Here is a 26,335-nt window from a genome sequence, read left to right as displayed (position 1 = left end):
AGAAAGTGATATCTAAGAGCGTCTGATTCTCTATTGTCGACACTTGCAGCGCATTGCTCAAGCACACAAACGAAACAACTTTGACAGTTCACGCTTGCCCTGTGTATAACTGTGCGTTTTTTCGGTCGTCCTTCTTTGTGCTTCACCAGCGCGCTGCGAGTATCGAGCTGCTTGTCGTTCCTCGTGTGACATTCCACTTTCTTGCTATCGCATTCATTGCTTCGCCCTTGCGGCGAAACTGTGACTTTTTTGTTATAAACATTCCCTTCCATATATGTATTTTCAGTACACTTAACACCCCCCTCTAATGTATTGACCTGTTAAGGATCCTTAAAGGCACATGAATGAATAATGATGAAGATAGGTGTTGGCTATAATTGCGCCTAATGTAACATATCGGCTGCTGGAACAGCGAGATTCTCCCCGGTCAACGTCACTCCTTTAGGGCCCTGATATATGCTCATCAGCAACATGTGCTGCTTCTGTCAGTCTTTTTATGATATAGAGCAAGAATGTACGCTATGCTATGCGCTATGCTTATCTCAACAGCTGTCCAATTAACGCATCCATTCGCTTCCAGTGCCAACGCTTCCGTAAGCAAATGTGGCTTTCAGTCCCCTTCTACCGGATCACATTGCCTAATGAGGCCACTGAGTTATTCGGAGTCCGATTGATTAGCGTACCGGCAGCGTCGACGTAGGTCCCGAATCGCATGCACCTTCTGATTGAGTTCATATAGGAAAAGCAAATAAACAAACTGACACGCGTACAGAGAAAGAAGCGCGCTCATTACGGATAACGACGCCACTTGGCCTCTAGTCTGTACAGGCTATAAAGAATGGGTCGAGTGCTCGCCAAAGACCAGTGAATTCGAGCTGGGCCGCTGTTTGCGTAGAAACTACGTACTTTGTGCTCCCCTGTTGCACCCAGTGCAACTACAGAGGGATGTGTTCACGTGAAACAACACGTTCGTCGGCGGACTTTATTCCCACGAGACGAAGCCGTGAGTGGCGGCTAATGAAAGTCTTTCGCCCTCTCTATTCCAACTTTATATTACTGCGATAGGAATTCTACGGACACTCTCGATGTTTTTTTTATCGTCGCCGTCGCCGTCACGTTCCGTATAGCTCGTTTTCACCTTCCGCTAATCGCGCAACACTGCGACCTCATCGAGTGGGCACTCGATCGTTTGTCTCTATCCCTACCTATTTTCAACGGGAATGCCTATAACCTATCCCTCTTAAAAAATGAATATATTTGTGGCGAACTTCTCTAAGATTAATTTTCGAAAAGTGCGACACCATTATTCAAGCAAAGCAAAGGCACAGTAACAAACGTGTATTTCTTTCATTGTTACATAATAAAAACAATAATATCTGGGGTTTAACGTTCCAAAACCACGATATGATTACGAGACACGCCTTAGTGGAGGGCCCCGGAAATTTCGACCACCTGGGTTTCTTTAACGTGCACCAAAATCTAGGTACACGGGCCTCAAATACTTTCGCCTCCGCCTAAAATGCAGCCGCCGAGGCCGGGATTCAATCCCGCGGCCTTCGGGTCAGCTGGCGAGCGCCATAACCACTAGACCACCGTAGCGGGGCTTACATTGTTGCAGGAGCGCACAGGCAACAGCAGATAGCATTTCTATTACTAATTAGCCCACAGCCAATAGTTAACCAACACTATTCAGCGTCTAATGTCTGTCCGTCTTGACATGGCTAGTTTTGTTCGTTGTTGCAGGCGAGGGGGACCGAGGTTCGCCATTTGCGTGGCAACATGGCAGCACAAGTTGGCAACAGAGAGAATAAACTTTACTAAACCAAAGCAGTAGGAAGACTATCACGGTTGGGAACCCTCCTCCAGTGCCTCGCTGACGACAGCCTTCATTCGCGCGTGCACACACAATTTCAGAATGCTGACGCGTAAACGTTTTTTCAACAACAGCCACAAAAGGAAACACTATGACGTGCACACACACACACACACACACACACACACACACACACACACACACACACACACACACACACACACACACACACACACACACACACACACACACACACACACACACACACACACACACACACACACACACACACACACACACAAACGCGCGCGCGCACGCACACACGGGATCAAAGCATTGTTGCCTTTCTAGAGTGAGGAAAACTTTCATTTGCAGAAAAGACTTCTTGACCGTACCGGACGTGCTTTGAAGTCTGCCCACTCTGGTCAGCTGCTCTGTCGCGGCCTCCGGGGAACGTGTGCAGATCTCCAAGCATCCAAAGTATGCGTTTACATCATCAGCTCTGCTACATTTCCCGGTGTACTCCTCTTCTGAGACGCTGTTTGCTACTTGAAGAGATTTACTTTTTTTTTCTGTTGAGCGATGCGAATCTATCTTTACTTATGCCGTTCACACGAGATTGCCATCTTGCTCTGTTTCTACAACATGGTACCTTCACCAAGATCATCTCGCGCCTCTTCCTTCCTTTTCACCTTTGCCAGGTGGTTGTCACTTCCGGTTCAAGATGGAAGTAAAAGCGACCGCCTCTGTCTTCTGTCAGGAGCTTTCCTGTGTGCCGTCGAAGAGTTCTAGTGCGTCCCTTGTGTACACTGCAACAAACCATCTTCGTTTCTGTCTTATCACAAACAAACAGGAACCGTGAAAAGAGACGGACGCCTTGGAAAAGGCAAAACAGAGAAAATTCTAATTAACCTCGGTCATTCACCAACCCTTGCTTGACGGCTTCCTGTATTTCGCCCGCGCATCGTTTTCTTCTTGCTACACAAAAGACCACCGTTTCGGTTTCTTTTTGCAACACACAGATTTACACAAGACCACACGTGGGGTCGAGAAAGCTTATTCAGTTTCGGGCTTCTGATGGAAAACCACGTGTTTACCGAATAAGCTGAGCCGTTTCCTTTCCGCACTGCTAGCTCAAAATCCATCGATGTCCTTGATCCATTCTGCAGTACTGCTTGCCTCAAAGTCAATTTGCTAGCAATCTTTCTTTTTTTTGTAATATTTCCAGTGTATCATGCTGGTGTCGTTTTGGCTGACGCTCCTAGCGACGAAAGGAAGTCTTGAGAGCTTTTCATCCGTAGCAAGGAAAGGATTAGACAAAAAAGAAAGGTACATTTAAAAACAGCAACACGCGATGGCAAACAGGAACTTTCGGTATGGAAAGAAGAAAATTATTTTCCGTCGCGAGAAAGTGGATCACTAAATCCGCTTATTGTGAAAAAGTCTATCTGGTCATCCCATTGTGAGATATTTTCTTTCATTCCTTTTCTCTTTCTTTCTTTCTTCCTTTCTTTCTTTATTTATTTATTTATTTATTTATTTATTTATTTATTTATTTATTTATTTATTTATTTATTTATTTATTTATTCATTTATTTATGTCAACCATTCCCTCATTCATTCTAGGATTCAGTATTTTGTGATTTCACACGTTCATTAGTTTTTATTTCCCGGATTCTATATACCACAGTGATTGTTTTATTCATTTTGTTATTTCATTCACTCATTGGTTGATTCGTTACTTGAATGAGTATTTTGTTCGGTTGATTTGTTCGGCTATTCCTTCTCTCTTTCTTTTCGTCTTTATTTCTTTTTCTTTTATTTGTTGATTGCTTTTTCCATTTCGTAATTGATGAAGCGTTTCAATATTATCGAATTTATTTTGTTCAATTCTTTTCTTCATACCTTTTTTTCTATTTCAGGCAATCATTCATTTCTATGCGTGCATTATTTAACTCATCGATAACTTAATCAAACATTGTTAACATTGCATTCAATCCTTTGTGTTATTAATCCTTCTTTTGTTCATTCGTAGCTCCTCTTGCAACACCGTGGGTCTTTCGAGTTGAATTAACTTGAAAGAGTCTTACGTTTCAGAAAATTTGCATAGAGTGAAATTTTTGTGCGGTTTACTTGATTCCTTCTTTGTTTCTTTGATATGTTCGCTTGCTCCTTCGTGTGTGGGATGCTGAAGTGAATTTCATTGGACACCGCTGAAATATTTTGATACGTCCTGAATCTCTTTTCTCGGCCTTTGTATTACGCTATCTTTTTATATGTGCATGTCTTGCTTTTAATTTTTTTAGGAACCACTTGCATCATTGCTAAGGCTATGGGCTGTTTACGGGCGCTTGCATCAAAAGGAAACTAAATAAATAAAACAACGTACCACGGCGAAAGCACAACTGCAACTCTCCGCGCAACTCGACACCAGGTCGGGCGCACGCGAGCGTTGGGTAGCTTATGTGAAACCGTACCCGAAAACCGAGGTTGAGAGACGGCACACAAGGGACACTCTTTCGGAAAAGCCTTTCCAGCAATATTTTTTTTTTCTTTTTGTTCACATTCATCTGCCGCTGTACAGCCCCAATTGTGTTGTCGGAAGTAGTTCGTATAAGCTGCTTAAGCTTGGCGGTTCTGCTTCGAATAAATACGTACGAATGGATCGAGTCGCGTTACAAAGCAAAGCCTGGAATTTCGGAACGTTGTAAAACATCAGATCGGACGTTTCATGGAACGCCGGGCAAAGAATTCATAAGAGTGTATTACGTTCATTCGCTACTGCCTCAATCTCGGCGATCGAAAATTCGTTCAATGGCGCAGGGAATAAGAATCCAATTGAATCATAGTATTAATTTGGGCGAGACTGAATGGCTAGCGGAAAGCTTAGAAGCGCTAACGTGAGCATCAGTGCATTTGTCCGCGCTTTACGAGTGCGTAGAGCTGGAGATTGATGACATGATTATTGATCAACGATATCTCTTTAACCCGGATAAGATTCACCTCTACAAGTGCACAATCGCCGTCCAATTCTTTCACCTCTTTTTGGAGCGTATTCTGAAGCTGTTAACCCTCATTCTAACTTATATGCGTAAAGAACGAGAAGGAGCGTTTATTATAGCTTCAGGGTTTTATTACCAACTCCCCCTATTGAGGTTGTTAAAGCGACAGACTCCCTGAAAGGCACGTTTGCTGGCAAACATGGCCATACTCTATCAGTGGCCTATCATACTCTATTCTTTTCCTTTTACTTAACCATTGCTATTTCCATTTCCTCAATGGTTCAGGGTTCAGGTTTCAGTCTATAGTACTCCATTGCACAGCTTACGAATGATACAGGCTCATCGCTCAGCCTGCATAGGCCGTCCCTTCGTGTACCACTAACTTTCGTACGTCGACGCCAATTGCGTAGGGAGGGAACCCTGTCTAATCAAACCTGCGTGTGTAACTCCAATAAGTGTTGTGCGCTCTATAACGCACTATGCCGCTGTTGACTACGCTGGAACTTTATGACGACTGCCGTAAAAATAGCCGTAACTGTTTGTAAGATTTTGACGAAGTTCATTGCGGCTGTTGTGCTTTGAACGAGATACCACGAGTTACCACGAGATCCCTCTACAAAGCCCACAACGAATGCCTAACTTCATAGTTGCTTTCTAAGCATAACAAGCAGCCTTGACACGTGACTGTCTGCCGTATACTGTGAACGAAAGCTTTCTAGATTTGTTGTAAAATATCATTGTGACATATATTTGCGCAAATTAATCCGAAAGTTTCGGAATACTTCAAAAGGCATGTAGAGAAGCGTACTTTCATGACGATCTGCGTGCAAAAGCAAACGCAGTACGGTAAAACCGTACATATTAAAATGTGCGAAGCGTTTCAGGACAAATTTATCCCGGAGTCCTCCCCACCAAGGCGTGGTGATAATCACTTCGCATTTTTGTCCCGCAGAATTATTTTTCTTTTTTTAAACATGGGCGTTTTGTAACCGCTGTATCAAGGCTTCAGTATTTATACATTTTATGCCATATGCGTCTATGAAATGATCGTACACTCAACTTTCTTGTAATTACTGCAAATTCTTATTTGTGGCATCTTCAGCGAATTTACAGTTGTGTATAATCTCATTTTATGTAAGCTTTTCCTACTAGAATTCTCGTTGAGGTTATCACTATGCCTGAGAAATAATAAATAAATGAATAAATAAATAAATGAATAAATAAATGAATATGCCGCTTCGAGAAACCTGCTTTTGGCATCAATACAGGCCGATGATGAGGACGATTGTCTTTGTATCGTCCCATTGCGTAAGCTGTGCACCAATGCGGTTCCGTTACGTCACGAGTTGATAGAGTGCCCTCTAGAAAAAAAAGCGAGCGAAAGCACGCAGGGGGCCGGTGACAAGGATAGCCGCGTTCTTTGGACATCGCTCTATATGTGACCTGAAAATTACCCGTCTCTCGACCGCTCACCTTTGTGTGTGTGAAAGCCGTTGTATGTCCCGCATCAGCGTGTCTGTCACTGACAGGGCCTCTCTGTCGGCCTCCCTTGCGTCACGCCAACATTCTAGCCTTTTTTACTAACATTTCTCTCTCTCTCTCTCTCTCTCTCGGAGACTCTTTCATGCTTCTACTAGTTTCCAAAGGACGCGTTACGGAATCCTAACGAATGGCTGTGCAATCAGCTCCATTGTATAGACGAAAAAGTGACATGATCTCTTGTGCATTCGTAGATATAGATGCATATGTAGACAGTAAAATTGTGGCTAACACCCACTCTGGTTATCGACGTTAACATTTCGAAGCCAATATGGCACTGATGTTGGCCGTTGCACTCTTTTAGTACGCCGTCTTCCCGCTAACCCTAGGACAGCACTTCTCAGCACTCCCGTTAAGCGTAACGTGGCTGCCAGTGCTCACTTCAAGTGTTAGCGTCGAAAGACCGCAGCCAATGGCGTAAAGAAGGGTTGCTGTTCGCACGTGTATTTTAGTACTCTTGTTTGAAAGGTGTGCAGTATTTATTGTGACACTATTTTGCAGTGTGCTATGACCGTATTTGCTCGTTAATTTTTGACGTGAAGCTTCAATATTCATGACGTAAGCACGCCAAAAGATGACGTCACTACCACTCTAGGTCACGTGTATTGTTACGACGTAAGGTGGTGCCACAGCTTTCTGGTGTACCTTCATGTTCTGAAGTGTACGCACTCTCACCTACCTCGTCTCATCTTATAGATGATTCAGCATATAGCGATTTCTAGCTGAAGTTTTCGTGTTGTTCATAAACGTACTTTTGTGATCGTGATTGTTTTTCCGTGACATTGAAGTGGAGAACCATCTTTATTGTATACCATAGTTTTTGTAATTATGCGTGATTCTGTAGAGACACTTACTTAGTCCATGGCTTACCCAGTTTAGGATACAATTGTGATTGTTGTGACATCCCTGAAACTGCATTTTCACACAAAAAGGCATCTTCAGGAAGAGGTACGCGGCATTATAAAATGCTCCACTTAGACTCCGTCTGGGACGCCACTGCTGAAGTGCATTTACCTGAGCCGATCTTCAATCGTTTATTCTAGAAACCTTCGTCGGTCAGTATTATTAAATGCAAAGTATTTCTTAGCGAATCTCAGGCACTTTGGGCATTTGTATCTACGTATCTATCTAGCCGCCTACGTCTGGGCGCTCTCCTGGCCGTTTCCATAACTTGTAATATACCAAAATTGGCATAGCAGGGGATCAGTGTATGGCGAACACGATTCAGTAGTCATGACAAGAATAACGTAAAATACCTGTCGCGTACGTCATGAAACCCTTTCTCTCAGTCACGTGTGGCACATACCCGCATACCAGAGTTCATGTTTGGCGGGTATGTGCCAAAGATGATACAAAGTCTCAACCAACACAGTAACCGCGAACACTCACATTTACACGCAAGGAAAGTGATAATAATGATAACTGTTAGGGTTTTATGTCCCAAAATTACGATATGATTATGAGAGACGCCGTAGCGAAGGGCTCCGGAATTTCTACCATCTGGTATTCTTTAACGTGACCGAGATCGCACAGTACACAGCTTTTTGCATTTTGCCTCCGTCGAAATGCGACCGGCGCGGCCGGGATCGAACCCGCGACCTTCGGGTCAGCAGCCGAGAACCGTAATCACTACACCACCGCGGCGGACGCAAGGAAAATGAGGAAGCTGAAGACAGAACACCCCAGGAAGACGCTCAACCATGCACTCATTCACGTGGTCCGCTACGTGGACCACGTCGATTACGCAGAAACCGGGGCCAATACTTCCTACAATAAATCCGCCGAGAGAACCAGGCCTCTCATCATTACCGGTGACTTCAACATTGATTTATCAAGACCCAACAACGCCTGGTCTTTATACTGCGTGAAAGACGGCTTGAATGTGGACAGGGCATCAAAAGACCCCGCTGCCACGTCCAGGACAGGAGGCGTCATAGATTATTTCATCGTAAGAGGCATCCAGGATTTCCACCATCTGCTCTATATCTCGCACTTCACTACACTTAGACCCCTCGTAGCCGCGATCACGAACGGATCCGATTAACAAGTCCGGTCCAGCTGCTGATCCTCACTGATCACGGTGATAATGACCTTGTTCAAGAACTGTCGAGAGCCCCTTCTACACATACACACGAGAAACGTGCGTGCGTTCTCCGTAATAACGGTCAAGTATAAGCATAAAAACTGTAACGCAACTGTAATAACTGCAACTGTGACTGTAACGTACGTGCACTGCGCCTGCGCGTGCCACAAGGCTGTGTGTATATCCAAGAGAACTTTCCTGAATGAAGCTTGTTTGCGAGTAAAGCCTGTCCTGTGCATTTGCTGTTTCTTCTTTGTGCTGTTCGGATTCGCGCTATCTAGTATTGAAGAATATAAGCACTACATATCAGCTTACAGCGTCTGGTGTTGATAACACCCATGTTGCTGTTGGCATTGTTACGCAACTGTAAACAACTGGTTATGTAATACATATGCGACTCTTCATCGTATGAGTGTGTGTATAGCACTTCCACATTTCTCTAGCGTCATTCCGTAAGGTTTCGCTCAATATAAAAACTTACGCCAGGGTCCCCATCCCACGCATAACATCGATTCCCACGGTACGTGGAATCTGCCGAACCTTTTCTCGTATAAAATCCACTCCTCTCCACTCACTTGTACAGCTAGTGTTCAAGGTTTCTTCACAGCGTTTTCTTTTATATTTTAGGATGTGCAGCGATTTGCATTTAAATAATCTGCCCCGTTGCGAAATCACATTATAACCGCATCGCCGACTTCGTGAAACTCTCGAATTTGTCTCTCGAATTTATTATTCAAATTACGTTTGCGTCAACAAACACCGCCTTGCAAAGGTTGCCACACACTCCGCATCATGAAAAAACTATTTCGCGAGCAGTTTCGTGAACAGCCTAGTCGCAGAACCGCAGCATATGCGGTGCGAAACGTAGCGTGTTGCAAAACTTACCGTGTAGTGGCTCACTGTGTTTAGCATGGGTGTCACCAAGTAACACACTGCGCAGAAGATGCTTTCGACAGCTGTACAATATTCACGCAGCCAATTCTTCGTTGATTTCCTGTGTCCGACAGTGTTTTCTATATTGTGCGACGCCCTTTAAACGGTGATTCGCAATACACCTTCGCATCGAGTTTCCGTAGTGTTGTTTGTGTACCTCAGGCTTGCTGTGGTGCAATCTTTCAGGCATTTTTGTTTAACGCACACTAGGGAATTCTCACTTCGTTATTTTGTCGGCAGGTTATGGAAATTTTCTGTCTCGCTGCCTTCTGCTACAGACTGCAGACAATGCGTGTGTGCAGACGACATTCAGTAAGTTATTGTGCTGGTAGTTTTTCCTCGTCGTCTGTTGTCATACTGAAAAAAAAATTACAGACGACGCCGTTCAAATTGCATGCACTGCGCACGCACCCATAGAGGCGCGCTGTTGTGCGCACTTGTGTGATTTATCGAAGCCATTTAAAGTTTGCAGCCGGTAATTTAGCGACCCACCATGCATCGCGTAAATATCTGGAACAGACAATGCGTATGAAAGGTGCGTTGAGTTTAAACGAAGCACAATTTACGGCTCAGTGCCCGAAACAAACGCATTCTACACGCACCATTTTTTAACTACATTTCATTCGCCTTGCGTGCAGAGGTCACTAAACTACGAATAAACGTTTCAGCGTGTTTTCAGTCGCACGGAGCGAAAATAAAATTAATAGCAAGGTCATTTTCCATTGTGGAATTGGGCGTCTAAATAACACCCTGTTATTACAATATGCAATGAAAATAAATCATTTAATGATGAATTTGCTAGTGAACTTTTCTGTTCATGAAGCTTGGCTTGTTTAGTTTTAATAAGAGTTTGTCGCTAATATCAATAGAATATATCATATTCACTTAGCGCAAACACAGAGTTAAAAATCTACTTTGGTTAGAGTTAACTTGTGGAAGCATTTTTTGTCTGAAAAAGTGAGCGGTAAAAAGCAATTCAGACATAGTGGAGAGACATAGTTGGACTTTTTCTTTTTTGCAAAGCGCAAGAAGTTATTTGTCTGAAACTCTGTTGAAGTTTGCGTTACGGGTAAGAAAAACGAGCTTGAATATGCCCACCCTCATTGTTAAACAACCCAGATTAATATCTTAGGAGTGATAAGAATACGTCGGTGAAGTAGAAATGAATTAATAATTCCTGTGCAAGTGATCGCTTAGAAAATAATCTCATGGACAGCTAAATTTACCCAAGAACAAAGAAGTGGTAATGATAAGATGTCTCGTTTCTTTTAACTGACACGAGCACCACGGGACACTCTTGTTTCTCTTCCAAGCACTTCCGGTTGAGCACTTACTTCCGGTTTTCCGAATATTTAGAAAAAGTCTTGTAAAAAATAATGCTTGTACGAATTGGATGGTTTTGGTTCAACGTCAGAGTTATATTGAATGCATACGATATCCCAGCATACATTTACTTAATATAAAGGCCGATTAACTGTCAGGATAATTAATCAGAATAACTAAATGAGTTCATTGAGACAGTGGATGGTTTTCTTGAGAGCAGCTGTGATCGTTTCGACAACTTGTGGAGCAGACCTGAACCACGTGCTTCTTTCTAAATGGCCTCTGAGATCTTCTTCGGCAGCGCGACGAAACACAGAGCTATTCCAAGAACCCGACACCTAAGTCAAGGATTATAGTCTGCTGCCGATTTCTTTTTTTTTAAATAATTTTCAGAGAAGGTATAGGATGGTTGCCATCGTACTGCTAACACAAACCTTACAATAGCGGTCATAGTAATCGCGTCTCATTACTTTATGTAAGCGAAGCCAGTTTCAAAAGTTCCTGCTTACTTATCGATTCCCGTGCCGGAAGCGATGGTAAGATAAGTCATGCCCGCCATTTTCAGAACACCACGAGCGTGTTTCGCAGCTAATGAATGCTATAATGACGTTAATGGTCACAAGCTACAACATAAAATTCAGGTACCATGTTCATGGCTAAGTTTCTGTCTGATGGTCCGTTCGCATAAATATCACAAGATATGACGTTTGATGTTATCTTTGTGTGTGTGTGTGTGTGTGTGTGTGTGTGTGTGTGTGTGTGTGTGTGTGTGTGTGTGTGTGTGTGTGTGTGTGTGTGTGTGTGTGTGTGTGTGTGTGTGTGTGTGTGTTGCAGCCTGCCGCCACCAGTATGCTCCATTACAGAACAAACGGTGTAACTGATAGATGCAACTGGCTCATTTTTATGTCTTGATTCGTTCACCTCAATCACCAACATCACCATACCGCCAACAACAACTGCAACAGCAACAAAAACAACAACAACGACGACAGCGAAGATGACGATGGCAACAAGAACAAGAACAACTATATTAAGTACTACTACCACTACCATCACCACTGTTGCTATTTCCCTACTGAAATGTTCCGTACTTTATTCCAATTATTCTATATATATCCGTACGGAATTTGTGTGACGTCCATATATTTTTCATGTATTTGCGATATATAGATTTCCATAAGAGTCTTATTGAAACGTATGGAATTATTCCTGTGGCATCTTGAATGTTTAAGTAGAGGGGTCCATGACGATAATAATAATAATAATAATAATAATAATAATAATAATAATAATATAATAATAATAATAATAATAATAATAATAATAATAATAATAATAATAATAATAATAATAATCAATCAATCAATCAATGATTTATTTAACGTGCCCAGGAACAACCGTAAGGTCTTTGTGCTGGCGCACGCAAAAAAAACAATAAAAATAAACAATACAATACAGACAGTTTTCAGAAATAAAAAGAGCAAAAACACGTAGACAAAGAGAAATGAACACAAAAGGGGAGGAGTAAAATAATACAACACGAGAAATATTGACGGGGCATAAAAAATTAGATTGCATATATACAACTATGTGGAAAGACTGAGAAGGGAAAACTTTGTACATTGTGCCACAATATGTCAAAACAGTGCAAAGCTCGGATAAAAACAATGATTGTGGGCTATGAAAAACGTCAAGATCAAGAAAATTAACATTATAGAGACTTTGTATTCTGTGAACGGTAGAGTGTTGGAAGAAGCAGGCGGGTACATGAAACGGTCTGTTCTCTCTGGTTAACTTACGCGGAATTCGAAAATTTACACAATTGAGAAGTACAGGGCAGGATATGATACCGTGGACTAGCTTGTAAAGAAATAAGAGATCAGAGCGATTTCGTCGGCAGTGAAGTGATGGCAGTGATAATAATTCAGCAGTACTTGAACGAGATCCAGAGTCATTTTTAGCAAAGCGATGGTTATATATGCTGAGGAATTTTTTCTGGACTCGTTCAATGGTGTTACCGCTGGATTGAGCAATGCCATTCCATATCACGGACGCATACTCAAGTTGCGGAAGACATATTGCCGTGTACAATTTGTGTAGGGCCATGGGAGACCTGAATTCTCGAGATATTCTACAAACACATCCGAGAGAACGAAGGCCCCGCATAGCAGCACGCTTAACGTGAGAAGAAAAGTTTAACGCGCTGTCAACAACAACACCAAGATCACTGATTTCATAAACCTTGCATAACGGCACAGAATTGACAGAGTATTGAAATGACACGCTAGATGTTTTGCGAGTGAAAGACATGAATTTTGTCTTCGAGGTATTCAGAGAAAGGTTATTACCGTCGCACCATTCGGAAAAAGAGCGCAAGTCTGACTGCAGCAAGCGACAGTCGTTAACTGAATGAATTTCCTTAAAAATCTTGATGTCATCGGCATACAAGAGGAAAGAAGAATTACGAATGGCAAAAGAAACATCATTAACGTAAATTAAAAATAGGAGTGGGCCTAATACCGACCCTTGAGGGACCCCACTAGTCACTTTATACAAAGAAGACGTTTGGCCATTTACGGCAACATAACAAGATCTATTGAGCAGATAGCTGTGCAAGAGATTCACAATCGACAAGTCAACATCAAAGTGCGCAAGTTTAACCATAATCAGCGTGTGGCTGACTACGTCAAAAGCCTTGCTCAGGTCACAGTAAATTACGTCAACCTGTCCTCTCTGAGAAATAGGTGTGGAGATCTGCGTCATGAAACTAGCAAGATTTGTGGTAGTTGAGCGGCCAGCGAGAAAACCATGTTGATTAGGAATCAATGAGTTTTTCACACTAAAAGACAATATGTCGTGAAGAGCCAGCTCGAAGATCTTTGATGTGGCACATAGTAGAGAAATCGGGCGATAATTAGAAGCATCTGTTTTAGAGCCCGACTTAAATACTGGAAAAACACGAGCAGTTTTCCACATGATTGGAAATGTGGAAGTGTCCAGGCAGTTATTAAATATCGTAGTTAGTACTGGGACAAATATACTACCATAAGCTTTTAGTATGGCGGAGGGGATGCCATCTGGCCCACATGATAAGGATGGTTTTAAGCGCTTAATGCATTCGCAGATAAGATTTTCATCCAGCGACAAAGCACTGGATGAGCTAACCGCCTTGGGCTGTTGTCTGATATCAGTGCTAGAGTCTGAGGCCTTATAAACGGATGAGAAATGCGTGGCAAAACAGTCAGCGACGGCAAGCACTTCTACCCCATTTGAGTCCAGTAGTCTGAAGGACTCTCCGCTTTTGCTGGACCGTTTACGTACATACTTCCAAAACTCAGCCGGCCTGTCAGAGGCGCTTTTTTCTAAGAATTCAATATACGAACTATTGCCACGAGTAAAGATCGCCTAGCACTGTTCTTAGCAGGCTTGTATGTGCCGCTGTCGAAAAGATGATGAGGACGAGCTCGTGGAAAAAGACGATGAGGTCGTTGTGCCAGTGTGACGAAAAGTCAGGTGTCGGTATATTTAGCCCGAATTTGGATTGGTCGTATTCCCTTCGACTACCCGATTTCATACCCGTTTTTGTGGCTGAATTTCTGGCAGTTGTGCTCGCATTGCGCAAGTTAAACTCGGCAATTAAATCTGCCGTTATAATTACAGATTCTCTATCTCTCTGTGCTGCACTTTCTGCTGGGGCTGAATCCTACGTAATAAAGGCGTTTCGTGCACTGGTACCCGCGCATTTGAGAAAAGTTCGCTTAGTTTGGGTTCCTGGACACAAAGGTTTGTTCCTAAATGAAATTGCCGATTCTTTAGCGAAGTCGTCGATCAGTGGACCGATTTTACCTTATTTTCCAACATCCGCTTATGTGACGGCTGCGCGATTTCGCAGGCGTAGCATTATGGAAGCCTTTGCAGACACAGCACTGACAAGTTCCACAGAATATCGGCACTTATTATATCCCTGGCGGAGGTCATTTTGTCAAACCCGTAAACTGGAAGTGTCAATTACGAGACTGCGCTGTCGTGTACCGAAACTAAATTTCTATCAACACAGGTCTGCTCAGGCACCTTCTCCACTGTGCGCTTTCTGTGGTGAGCTAGAAACTATTGATCATTTCTTTCTGACCTGCAGGCGATATACTACAGCACGAAAAATCCTTTTGGAAACACCTTTACGTGCTATAGGATTGAATTTATCTGTGCCTGTGATTTTGTCTTTTGGAGCCTCTATTTCTGGGTTCTCCAATGCGAAGGTTTGCGTGGCTGTGCGGGATTACCTCAATGAAACCAATCGGTTAACTAGATAATCTATATTATTATCCTTGTGTGTCGAGACATGGATATATTTTAAAGATCCGGCCATTGATTTTTTTTTTATTTCATTATTACTATATATATTCATATTTGATCGAGCGCCAAAATTTTCTATCAAACTTGTAAAGTTTCTATTCTGTAACCTCCTTTCTAAAGTATTCTAACATGTTATAAAACCACTCACTTCTTGGCCAATCCCCCGCAGTGGGTGTGAGCCATAGTTGAAGGCAAACAAGAACAAGAACATGATCGGACCAGCCTGACGTTCTGCTGTACTGCTAGTTACAGGTTCCCGTTACATCATCACGTGACATTACTGGTGGAGGCGCTGGGTAGCAGTCTATGCACTGCGACCACCAGGAAGATCCCGACATCAACAGCAACGCCTTGGAAGAACCAGCTGACCTTCGGCGTAGTCGGCGGCAATTAGGCCTACCACCCCAATTCGGCCCTCTTCCAGAACGCTCTAGAAACATGGCAAGCGCGACAACGGCAAGCCAGACGGAACAGACCACGGCCCCGTCTGCCCCATGGCCTTTCAACGCCCTGCGAACCCCAAAACCCTTCCATGGGGACGCATACGAAGACGTTGAAGACTGGCTGGACCAATACGATCGAGTCGCCGTCGCCAACGAATGGGACGAGCATCGGAAGCTCCGGTATGTTTACTTCTATCTGGAGGATTCGGCGCGCATTTGGTTTGAGAACCATGAAGCTGCTTTGACAACCTGGCCGGAGTTTTGTACTCAGCTGCGGAACACGTATGGAAGTCCCGACCGGAAAGAGCAAGCAGAACGTCTCCTCAATTCCAGGAATCAAAGACCAAACGAAAGCGTTGCCATGTTCGTTGAGGAGATGTCTCGGCTGTTCCGGCGAGCTGATCCCGCAATGGCAGAAGACAAGAAGGTACGCTTCCTGATGCGGGGCGTAAAAGAGCAGCTGTTTGCAGGACTTGTGCGCAACCCACCAGCTACTGTGGCGGAATTCCTCCGTGAAGCCACAACGATGGAGCGAATGCTAAGACAGCGGTCGTCTCAGTATGAGCGGCCGAACAACCTTTCATGTCTGTCATCGGCTTTGGCAACACCGGACGTCGCGACCATCAGGGACCTCGCGGAGCTAGTGCGCAGCATCGTACGCGAGGAGCTGCAAAAGTTTCGCACTGTGTCTCACCAGCCCCAAGTGGCTGCTCTAACGGACGTAGTCCGCGAAGAGGTACGGCAGCTGGTACAACCGTTGGTGGCGCCTCCAGCCGAAGCTCCTCTCCTAACGTACGCGGAAGCTTTGCGCACTCCTGCGCCGGCTGTCAGCTATTCCCCCCGACCTTCGACCTTGCAGACGCCGCAGTACTTCTCGGGCCCCCGCATGACCAGAACCCGCGACTTAATGTGCGGAAATCTAGTGTGTGGCGCGCCCCCGACAATCGGCCCCTTTGCTACCATTGTGGTGAGCCAGGACACTTGTACCGTGAGTGTTCGTACCGACACATGGGCCTCCCTGGCTTTCGGCCAGATGCTCGTCGACCCCGTAATGGTGAACGGCCCCGCGCTATTGCCGAGTACTTGGCAAGCCATCAGTCGCCAGGTCTTCAGCGACGCCAATCCCGCTCTCCGTCTCCTCGACGTTCTACATCCCCGGGTCAACACTCCACCTTCGCCGACGTTGTTGCGGGACGATCGCCTAGGTCCCCTAGCCCACGCCGGGGAAACTAGGAGCAGCGGCCTCCGGGGGTGGGACCGCTGCTGCACGATCGTTAAAACATCCTCCTCCGACTCGTCCGCCGACATTTGCCGATACCTTCTCGCCGACACCCCCCATTGACGACAAACGTGTTTCTGCTGACATTTCCATTCTTATCGACAACCATCCAGTAACTGCTCTGGTCGACACTGGCGCCGATTATTCTGTTATCAGCTCTGAACTCGTTGCTGAACTAAGGAAGGTTACGACTCCTTGGGGGCATGGACCAAACCTCCGGACAGCAGGAGGTCACCTCTTGACACCGATCGGGAGATGCACCGCCAGGCTGCAAATCCGTGAGTCGACATTCATCGCTTCGTTCATCGTGTTGCGCGAATGTTCCCGGAAAGTTATCCTTGGCATGGATTTTCTCCGCGAGCACGGAGCTGTTATTGATCTTCGAGACTTACTCATAACGCCATGTCCCGAAACCAAGGGATACCAATGTGCGGAGGACAGCGCTTCGCATTGTCGACGACGCCGTCACACTTCCGCCGCGAACCAGTATGTTCGTGACTGTACAGAGCGACACAGATCATGGCAGTAGCGGTATCGCCGAAGCAAACCTGTCGGTGCTCTTGGCTCGGCAAATCTGCGTTGCCCGCGGCATAATCCAAATCCAACGTGGGATGACTGAGCTCTTGCTTACGAATTTCAGCGGCGAATACCAACATTTGGCCAAGCGGACGGCCGTCGCTCACTTCGAAGCAATTGACCATGAAGCATGTTCAACGATTGCTCCGATTTCCGCAGCCGTCAAAGGTGACACCTCGGTGGCCAATACAGTCGATGTCAATCCGAAGCTGTCATGCGCGCAGAGGGAGCAAATCCGCTGTATGCTACACATGTTTAGTGACTGTTTTGCGTCTACATCCAAAGTAAAGCAAACCCCGACCGTGAAGCACCGCATTATAACGGACCCTGCTGAACGACCAGTACGTCAGCACGCCTACCGAGTGTCACAAAAGGAACAAGAGGTTATACGTTCTCAGGTGAAGCAGATGCTCGACGACGACATAATCCAACCCACGACCAGTCCATGGGCGTCCCCCGTCGTACTGGTAAAGAAGAAGGACGGCACTCTTCGATTTTGCGTCGATTACCGGAAGCTCAACAAAGTGACGAAGAAAGACGTTTACCCTCTTCCACGCATCGATGACTCACTGGATCGCCTTCGACATGCACGATATTTCTCCTCCGTGGATTTACGAAGCGGCTACTGGCAGATCGAAGTCGATGAACGCGACCGCGAAAAGACAGCCTTCATAACTCCTGATGGTCTGTACGAATTTAAAGTGCTGCCATTCGGCCTGTGTTCTGCTCCCGCTACATTCCAAAGAATGATGGATACAGTACTGTCAGGTCTTAAGTGGGAATCATGCCTTGTTTACTTAGACGACGTTGTTATCTTTTCACAAACGTTTGAGCAGCACTTGCAGCGGCTCCGATCTGTCTTTGTCGCAATTCGTAGGGCAGGCCTATCACTGAAACCAGAGAAATGTCATTTTGGTTATGATGAACTAAAGTTCCTAGGCCACCTTGTTAGCCACGATGGTATTCGGCCGGACCCAGAAAAGACATTGGCTGTCGCTGCATTCCCACCACCTGCCAACAAACGTGACGTGCGTCGATTTTTAGGCCTCTGCGCATACTACCGACGTTTTGTGCAAAATTTTTCAAACATAGCCGAACCTCTGACCCGTCTGACAAAAGATGATGTTCCCTTTGTGTGGGGCCCTGAGCAAACACGCGCCTTCGCCGAACTTCAGCTGCGCCTTCAGACTCAGCCCTTACTCGGACACTTCGATGAAGATGCCGACACTGAACTGCACACAGATGCCAGTAACATCGGCCTTGGTGCAGTCCTCGTCCAGTGGCAAGACGGCGTTGAACGTGCTATTGCTTATGCTAGCAGGACTTTATCATCAGCGGAGGCGAATTACTCAACCACGGAAAAGGAATGTCTAGCTGTTGTCTGGGCAATAGCAAAGTTCCGACCGTACCTGTATGGCCGCCCGTTCAGAGTTGTTACAGATCACCATGCCCTCTGCTGGCTGGCCAATCTCAAAGACCCTTCAGGACGTCTGGCCAGGTGGAGCTTACGCCTTCAAGAATTCGACTTGACAATCGTTTACAAGTCTGGACGGAAGCACACTGACGCGGATTGCCTTTCACGCGCTCCCCTTACAACGACGTCAAGTGATGACGACATCGACGGTCGTTTTCTTTGCGCTATCAGTGCATCTGACTTGGCTCAACAGCAGAAGAACGATTCCGAGCTTCGACAACTTATCGAATATCTCGAAGGCCGCAGTCCGCAGCCTCCACTAGCATTCGCGCGCTCGCAATCGTCGTTTTGTGTTCGCAGCAATATCCTTTATAAAAAGAACTTCAACCCTTACGCGACTCAACACCTGCTCGTCGTTCCATCAGCGCTACGAGCGGACGTCTTATCTGCCTGTCACGATGAGCCTTCGTCCGGCCACTTGGGATTCACGCGTACCTTGGCTCGGATTCGCCAACACTACTACTGGCCTAAGCTCTCGCAGGAAGTGAAGCATTATGTAAAAACGTGTCGCGAATGTCAGCGCCGTAAAGCGCCACCTCTGCGCCCAGCCGGTTTTCTTAAGCCTGTTGCTCCTCCAACAAAACCGTTCCATCAAATTGGCATGGACCTGCTCGGACCTTTCCCCAAGTCTCACGAGGGAAACCGCTGGATTGTAGTCGCCACTGATTACATGACGCGATACTGCGAAACGAAAGCATTACAACGAGGCACTGCCAGTGAGATTGCTCACTTCTTCATGAAGAACATCGTTCTCCGCCATGGAGCACCCGCAGTAGTAATAACCGATCGTGGAACAGCTTTCACCGCACAGATGATGCAAGACGTCCTGCAGCTTAGTGGCACAACTCATCGGAAAACTACCGCATACCACCCACAAAGCAACGGCCTTACAGAGAGACTCAACAAAACGATCGCGGACATGCTATCCATGTACGTTGACCGAGACCACAAAAACTGGGATGATGTCCTGCCCTACATCACGTTCGCTTATAACACGGCCGTTCAAGAAACTACTGGGTTCACACCGTTCCGTTTGCTTCACGGCAGGGAGGCCACAACAATGCTCGATGCCATGCTTCTACCCGACAGGTACGACATTAGTGTCGATACGAACGAATTCATCCGACTCGCGGACGCTGCTCGCAAGCTTGCATTCGAGCGGATCAATAACCAGCAACGCATCGACTCCCAGCGGTACAATGCTCGTCATCGCGAGGTTATTTACCAACCGGGTGATCAAGTATGGCTGTGGATCCCCATTCGCCAACGGGGCCGGTCGGAAAAGTTATTGCACCGCTATTTTGGTCCCTATAGAGTTCTCCGTCGCATCAGCGAAGTGAACTACGAAGTTGTTCTTGAAGAGACAGCTCATCGATCCCGTCGTTCCAAGCAGACAGACATCGTCCACGTTTCAAGGATGAAACCATTTTACCAACGTTGACTATTCGTCAGACTCTCTTGTGTAACCTTGTGAGCACTTCGTCACCGTTACGTCGTGTGTCCTGGTGATTGTGTGTGTTTTTTTTTCTGTTTCTTGTAATCTTGATGTGGCATCGGGACGATGCTCTCCAAAAGGGGGGGTCATGCCACGAGTAAAGATCGCCTAGCACTGTTCTTAGCAGGCTTGTATGTGCCGCTGTCGAAAAGATGATGAGGACGAGCTCGTGGAAAAAGACGATGAGGTCGTTGTGCCAGTGATCGGACCAGCCTGACGTTCTGCTGTACTGCTAGTTACAGGTTCCCGTTACATCATCACGTGACACTATGATCCCGTTTATATAGGCGTTTAGAGAGAGTTCGAAGGAAGCTGAACTCTTCCTTCCACTCGCTGGATGGAGAACATTTAGATTTCCTGTGTGCGTGATCTTTATGCTTCAGTGCACTGATAAGTTCAGATGTGAACCAGTGGGGATATTTACGTTGTTTAGGTGTATATTGGGGAATAAAATTACGCATGCCGCTCAGTACAAGCTCCGTAAACCGATCAACCTGCTCATCAACATTTGGTTTGTCAGTAACCTGTGATCACTCAACGGTAGACAAGTGATGATAGAGGCCCGTGTAATCACCTCGCTTGAAGGCAAATCTCGGAGATTTGTTTACGTAACTGCTGAAGCTCGTTGTTTCGGCTGATGCGGATAATCTTACGTTAAGTGGTGGGTGGAATTTGTCCGGACGTACAAGAGAGATGTCGGAGCGGGAAACTTCAAGGGGTTGATCGTTTGACACACACAGGTCTAAGACGTTGTCACTGGAATTGACGACTGAGTTATGTTGCAGTAGGGAATTAAACGCCAGAAAGTCCAAGAGCAGGCTGCACTTTTCTCTATGAAATGATTGTAATGAGAAAAAGTAAGCGTGCTCCAGTCAATTTCCAGGTGCATTGAAATCCCCAAGAACAATAATTCTGTGCCCACTATGAGAAGATACCACAAGTTCAATGGAAGACATGACATCATGAAACGAGGCAGGGGACATGCTGGGCGGTAAATAGAAACATCCAATCAACAATTTTTCACTGTGCTCAAGGTTGGTTTCTAGCCAAATGGATTCTTCGATAGTTTCTAGGTCTTTCCGTCTAACGGATTTCAGTGAATTGTCAATGGCAATCAGCACGCCACCGCCTTTCTGCTTGGTTTCACTGAAATCTCGGTCACTGCGGAATAAGGCTGAAAACTTTCACATATTGTTGTTGATACTTTGTCACCTAAACAGTACGAAGGCAGCAGCGAGCCACATTGGGCACTGCAATGTCCATAAATAAAAAATAGACAAGATGCACAAGAACTTCATTTTTTAGCTGGTAATGCAGTTTAATCGAAGACTTATGTTCAAATATATCCAATTTTGACTAATGGCAGGGTGCACATGCACAGAAATACCTGATAATGCACTCTTACCCAAGACCTACGTCGAAATATATTCAACGTCGACTGGAATGGCAACTTACTCATCGTGCCGCAAGCACGGCGTGTTACGCGAAGCAGCGACAAGACGGGCTACAAATTAAAATTCGCATGAGGTCTTGAAGCAGCAAAACATATCGAACAAAGACGTATTAAGGCGCTTAGTCCGCACTTTTCCCGACGGGGCCGCTGATATCTTAAAGACCCCGAAGAAAAAATCTCCGAAGCTGAGCCAAAAATGAGGCAGTCCTGCCCTTCTAAAAGGGCTTCGTACTCAAATCTTCCATTGAGATCGTTTTGTTTTGTGCTAGCGCTTTCAAGCTAACACGGTCGCCCTCTTTTTTCTGCCGCTTCAAAGAGCTCTGCCGCCTGCCTGAGAGGCTTTGTATAGATCGGTAACTTCGGCCTTGTCAAATCAATTCCCGATGGAGAGCTCATTTCAGTTCGCTCTTAAAGCTGTCGTCTACGTTTTTTCCAGCACACGAAAGCAAAGCGTTTATTCTACTCTCATATCAGGGCCGGTATCACGTAACAGAAAATAAAAAAAAAATGCTCTCTAGAGTAGGAACACGACTGACCTTGTCGATGTGGTGCAGGTATAATAACGTCATTTTTTTAAAGTGAAGGTCTCTTTATTTTTTTCTCTATCGTCCATGGTTATTGCGTCTCTGTTGTCTGCCGCTCGGTATAGATTTGTGGATACGTGTTCAAATGTTATATGTTTGTTGACATCAAATATACACGAGCAAACAAAAGAGCACAAGCCATGTGAGCTGATGTCGAAGCACAGTCACAGCGCACGTTGGTTCACAGTGCACACTGCTGCATAGCGTGCACTACAATTCTGTGAAATGCTTTGTTGTGTTGTTCACAAAGGAGCAAAAACTCCATAAACCGTACCATATGGCAACATCTCTCTATATGCTCAATAGGGAATTACAGCACAAACCTCCTACACGTCATACAGGCTCATATCCAATTCTGAAGCAGATCATTTCTTTTACGAAAGCTTGAAATTAAGACATTGGTTTATTCCACCACATCCATCGGTATATCTTTACAGAGAAGAAGAAAAAAATGTACCATTTATGGTGAGGATAGCAGGGTAAAAGCTACAATCCTTGCAGCTTGACAAGCCCCTCCACCCCTTCACAATGGCAGAATTGTTCGGTGCAGAAATATGTAATTTGTGTCCAAAGTTTGAACTCGCTGTGCGAATTCTGTAAACAAGAAACACTTAAAATTTCGCACTTACAGCAGAAACCAAACCGGAATTAAATGCGCAAACGCGCAATAAATACACAGAATCAATTCGCTTACCTCGTCTTTGTTTTTAGCCATTGAGTGTGGACCACATTGAGAGTGCCTAGCCTTGGCTAAGGCTACATCATGGACATGTACAAGCGTAAAGAAAGTGGTACATAACCTTTTAATGTAAGCCTGATTACCACCCTAATTCTTTGCGCATATACCCGTGAACGCGCGTACCATGGCTATAATCGCAGTACTTCCCAACCACTTCTGTAGGAAGTGTGTCGAGGAAAGTGAAATAGGATATGTCTGATAGTTTCCTCGCTGCCTCAATTGTCTCAAGCAGTCGTGTCAGTCGTTCTGACGAGGAAAACCAAAGATAGTCGTTAGCTGCGCCTTTGGAGCATTTAGGAAACCGGCCACTTACCTAGCCGGCAGTCTCAGAGCTCCGGCTAATACGGTTCTTCCCACCGGAAAGCGACTAAAGCTTCTCTTCACTGTTTCCCTAATCCAGCTGAACAACTCCAGCACTCCGGGCGTGTTCCAATACTCAGCGTAGACGACTCAATAGGCAGCTAAGCTGACAGAGGCCACCTTAAGTGCCATTCCAATTCTCACGTAGACGGCAAAATATGAAGCTTCGAGGAAACTGCCGGACGTTTAATAAAATTTATTCATTCATTCGAGGAGTTGGCATCGGAGACAAATGCACTGCAGGCTACATTGCCCTCTAAACAAAATGGCGACTCAGCGAAATGATCGGATCTCGCCGGTATGGTCGTCTGCACACCAGCAGACACGTTTTTTACATGCCCAGTGTAAGCTACGTTTAGTTTTTTGTAGATTTGGACACGAAAGAAGAAAAAGAAATAACAGTTTTGTTTGCTTTTCTTAGCTTTCTCTTGTCGACGTGAGGTGGCAAGTCGCGCTGACGCCATTCAGACGCGTTCAACTACTCTTACGGCTGGGGCTCGACGGTATTACCTAAGCTGTTAGCGTATGCTGTCTACGATGCTGTCCAGAATTCGAACGGAGACTCTGTCGTTCTACATGGGCGTCTGTGGTTCTGAGTCTTTATGTTACTATGTGGCACGTATGTTTCTTTCCATCTTCTAGTTTTCCCCTTCCAAAGTTCCATTGTATTGGCACCGGACCTTACGACAACTTAAGTGAAAAATGAAGCACGTATGAACACATGTGAGTGCAACGTTCGCGCCACATCTTAAAAGCGTCTGTACGGGTAATTTGTAACTTCTTTCTCGCTTTTCATTAACTTCGCTACGGACCAAGGGCGACAAGACCGGGGGTAGTGTTGTCTGAATCGAACCGCATATTTTCTACTATGTTTTCTGAATAGGAACACTCAAGCACTCCTCCCCCCCCCCCTCTCATTCCGCCGCTCACCCATTCACTGATTCAGAAGTCTCACACCCTATTATTCACTAATACGATGTGCGAATTACTCACTTACCATCTAACTCGCTCACCATTCACTAAATAGCTCGCTCCCTCACTTATTCAAGCAGTTCACACTCACGCTCTAACTCATAAACCACTCACTCACACATTCTTTGATCGTTTACCATATCAGTCATTATACCTCTCACTCATTTGCCTCTCACTTCACTCGCCATCTGACTCTTTAACTACCCAAAAAACGCCAAGCCTGCGCAGAAAGCGCAGCACAGTGACAGCGAAAGCTGGAAGAGCGGCATTTCTAGAGCCCGTTATAAACTCTCTTGTGGCTACTAATACAACTACACTAGCAACGTACCCACTACGCCACAAATCAAAATTTTTGTGAAGCTGCGAAGCGCCCACCCCGACATTATTCGTTATTCTGCGGAGAAGCGAGGCAGCATCTGCAACGCGTTATGTGCACTTTGTTAAAGCGACGGTTGATGACGATGAAGAAATATGACTGAATCCTTCGTAATGGGTTGGAAGCTTTAAACGACTCCCTAATTACGTAATTAGCATTGTGTGACACCCGGTCCTTATTTAATTCTGTCACCGTGCTTTATAACGCACGTTAACGCGACAAAGAGAGAGAGAGAGAGGATTAACTTTATTGAGACCCTGAGGAAATGGACCATGGGAGCCCTATGGGCTTCCTTGGCAGCCAATAGAAGTGCACTTGCGAGGAACCCACTACGCTATAAATCATCATAAATTTTGTGAACTAGGAAAGCAGCCACTATGCAATTTTTGTCATTCTGCGGAGAACCGTGGTACCCGCTAAACACCTGTAAGTAATTATGTGCACTTTGCTGATGCTGTGGCTGACGACGATGAAGAATTATGGCAGAGCCCTTTGTAATGGGTGGGAAGCATTCAACAGCCCACTCGTTGCACAATTCGCATTATATGACGCTTGGTTACAGAATTCGTTTTTGTTTTTGTGTGACGCCTGGCTGTTATTTTACTCTTCTAACACACTACATTACATATGTTAATGTGGTTCCTTCCCGACATCAAGCCTGTAAAGGGCCATTTTGCAACGCAGTTTCAAGCACCAGTTCAGGTTTGTGGTTTGGGTCATGGGGATCTACACCTGATCACTTTGCCGGTATTGAGTGGTCTGTGGTGCCACCAAAATATCTTGGTGTTCCGCTAAGTGCACACAAGTCAAGCGCACAGTACTGGAAAGATAGGGTGGCAGGCCTTGAGCGTTATGCTAAATTTTTTATACCACATAACCTTTCAATTTTCGGTAAAGCGGAAACGTGCAACAAGTTTTTGGCTACAAAACTTTTCTATGTACTACAAGTGCTGCATTGTGCTAGAGCGCATATTCAGAGCTTTCATCGTAAATTTGCAACATTTATATGGTCATCCACACATGAATCCATGAGACGAGACAATCTATTCAGACCAGTTAGTGCAGGTGGGCTAGGTCTAGTAAATCTGTACGTGCGGCAAATTTTATCTCGCTAATTCTCTTTCCGCGACGCTTCCCATCCTATTATTCGAGCATTCTTGCAGGTAAACCTGGTAAATGGGCTACCTGATCTAGTAGTATCATCCGATTCTTCTCCACGTCCATGTTTATGGGGATTTATGCGAGAAGTCTATTTCTCTGTTCGTTTTTTACAGTTAGGTTTTCAAATGAATATTTGTACTGTCTATATCGCGCAAAATTCTTTACAGAGATTTAATAGCGATGCTGTTTCCGCCACCACTTCATCGTGCCAAATACTTGGGACTGCCAGGACATGATGTCTTAAATCGAGTACGTAAAATGCCGCTGACACCATCGACAAAAACGTTCTTTTTTAAATTACATTCAGAGTCTTTGCCTGTGAAGACTTGGCTTCGTCCAAGAGACATTTTTGTGTGGTCCGTTGATTGTCCTCTGTG

Source organism: Rhipicephalus sanguineus, chromosome 7 (assembly GCF_013339695.2).
Source record: "Rhipicephalus sanguineus isolate Rsan-2018 chromosome 7, BIME_Rsan_1.4, whole genome shotgun sequence".
In the NCBI taxonomy this organism is placed as follows: Eukaryota; Metazoa; Arthropoda; class Arachnida; order Ixodida; family Ixodidae; genus Rhipicephalus; species Rhipicephalus sanguineus.
The sequence above is the reverse complement of the archived record's forward strand: the minus strand, read 5'-3'. Positions refer to the sequence as shown.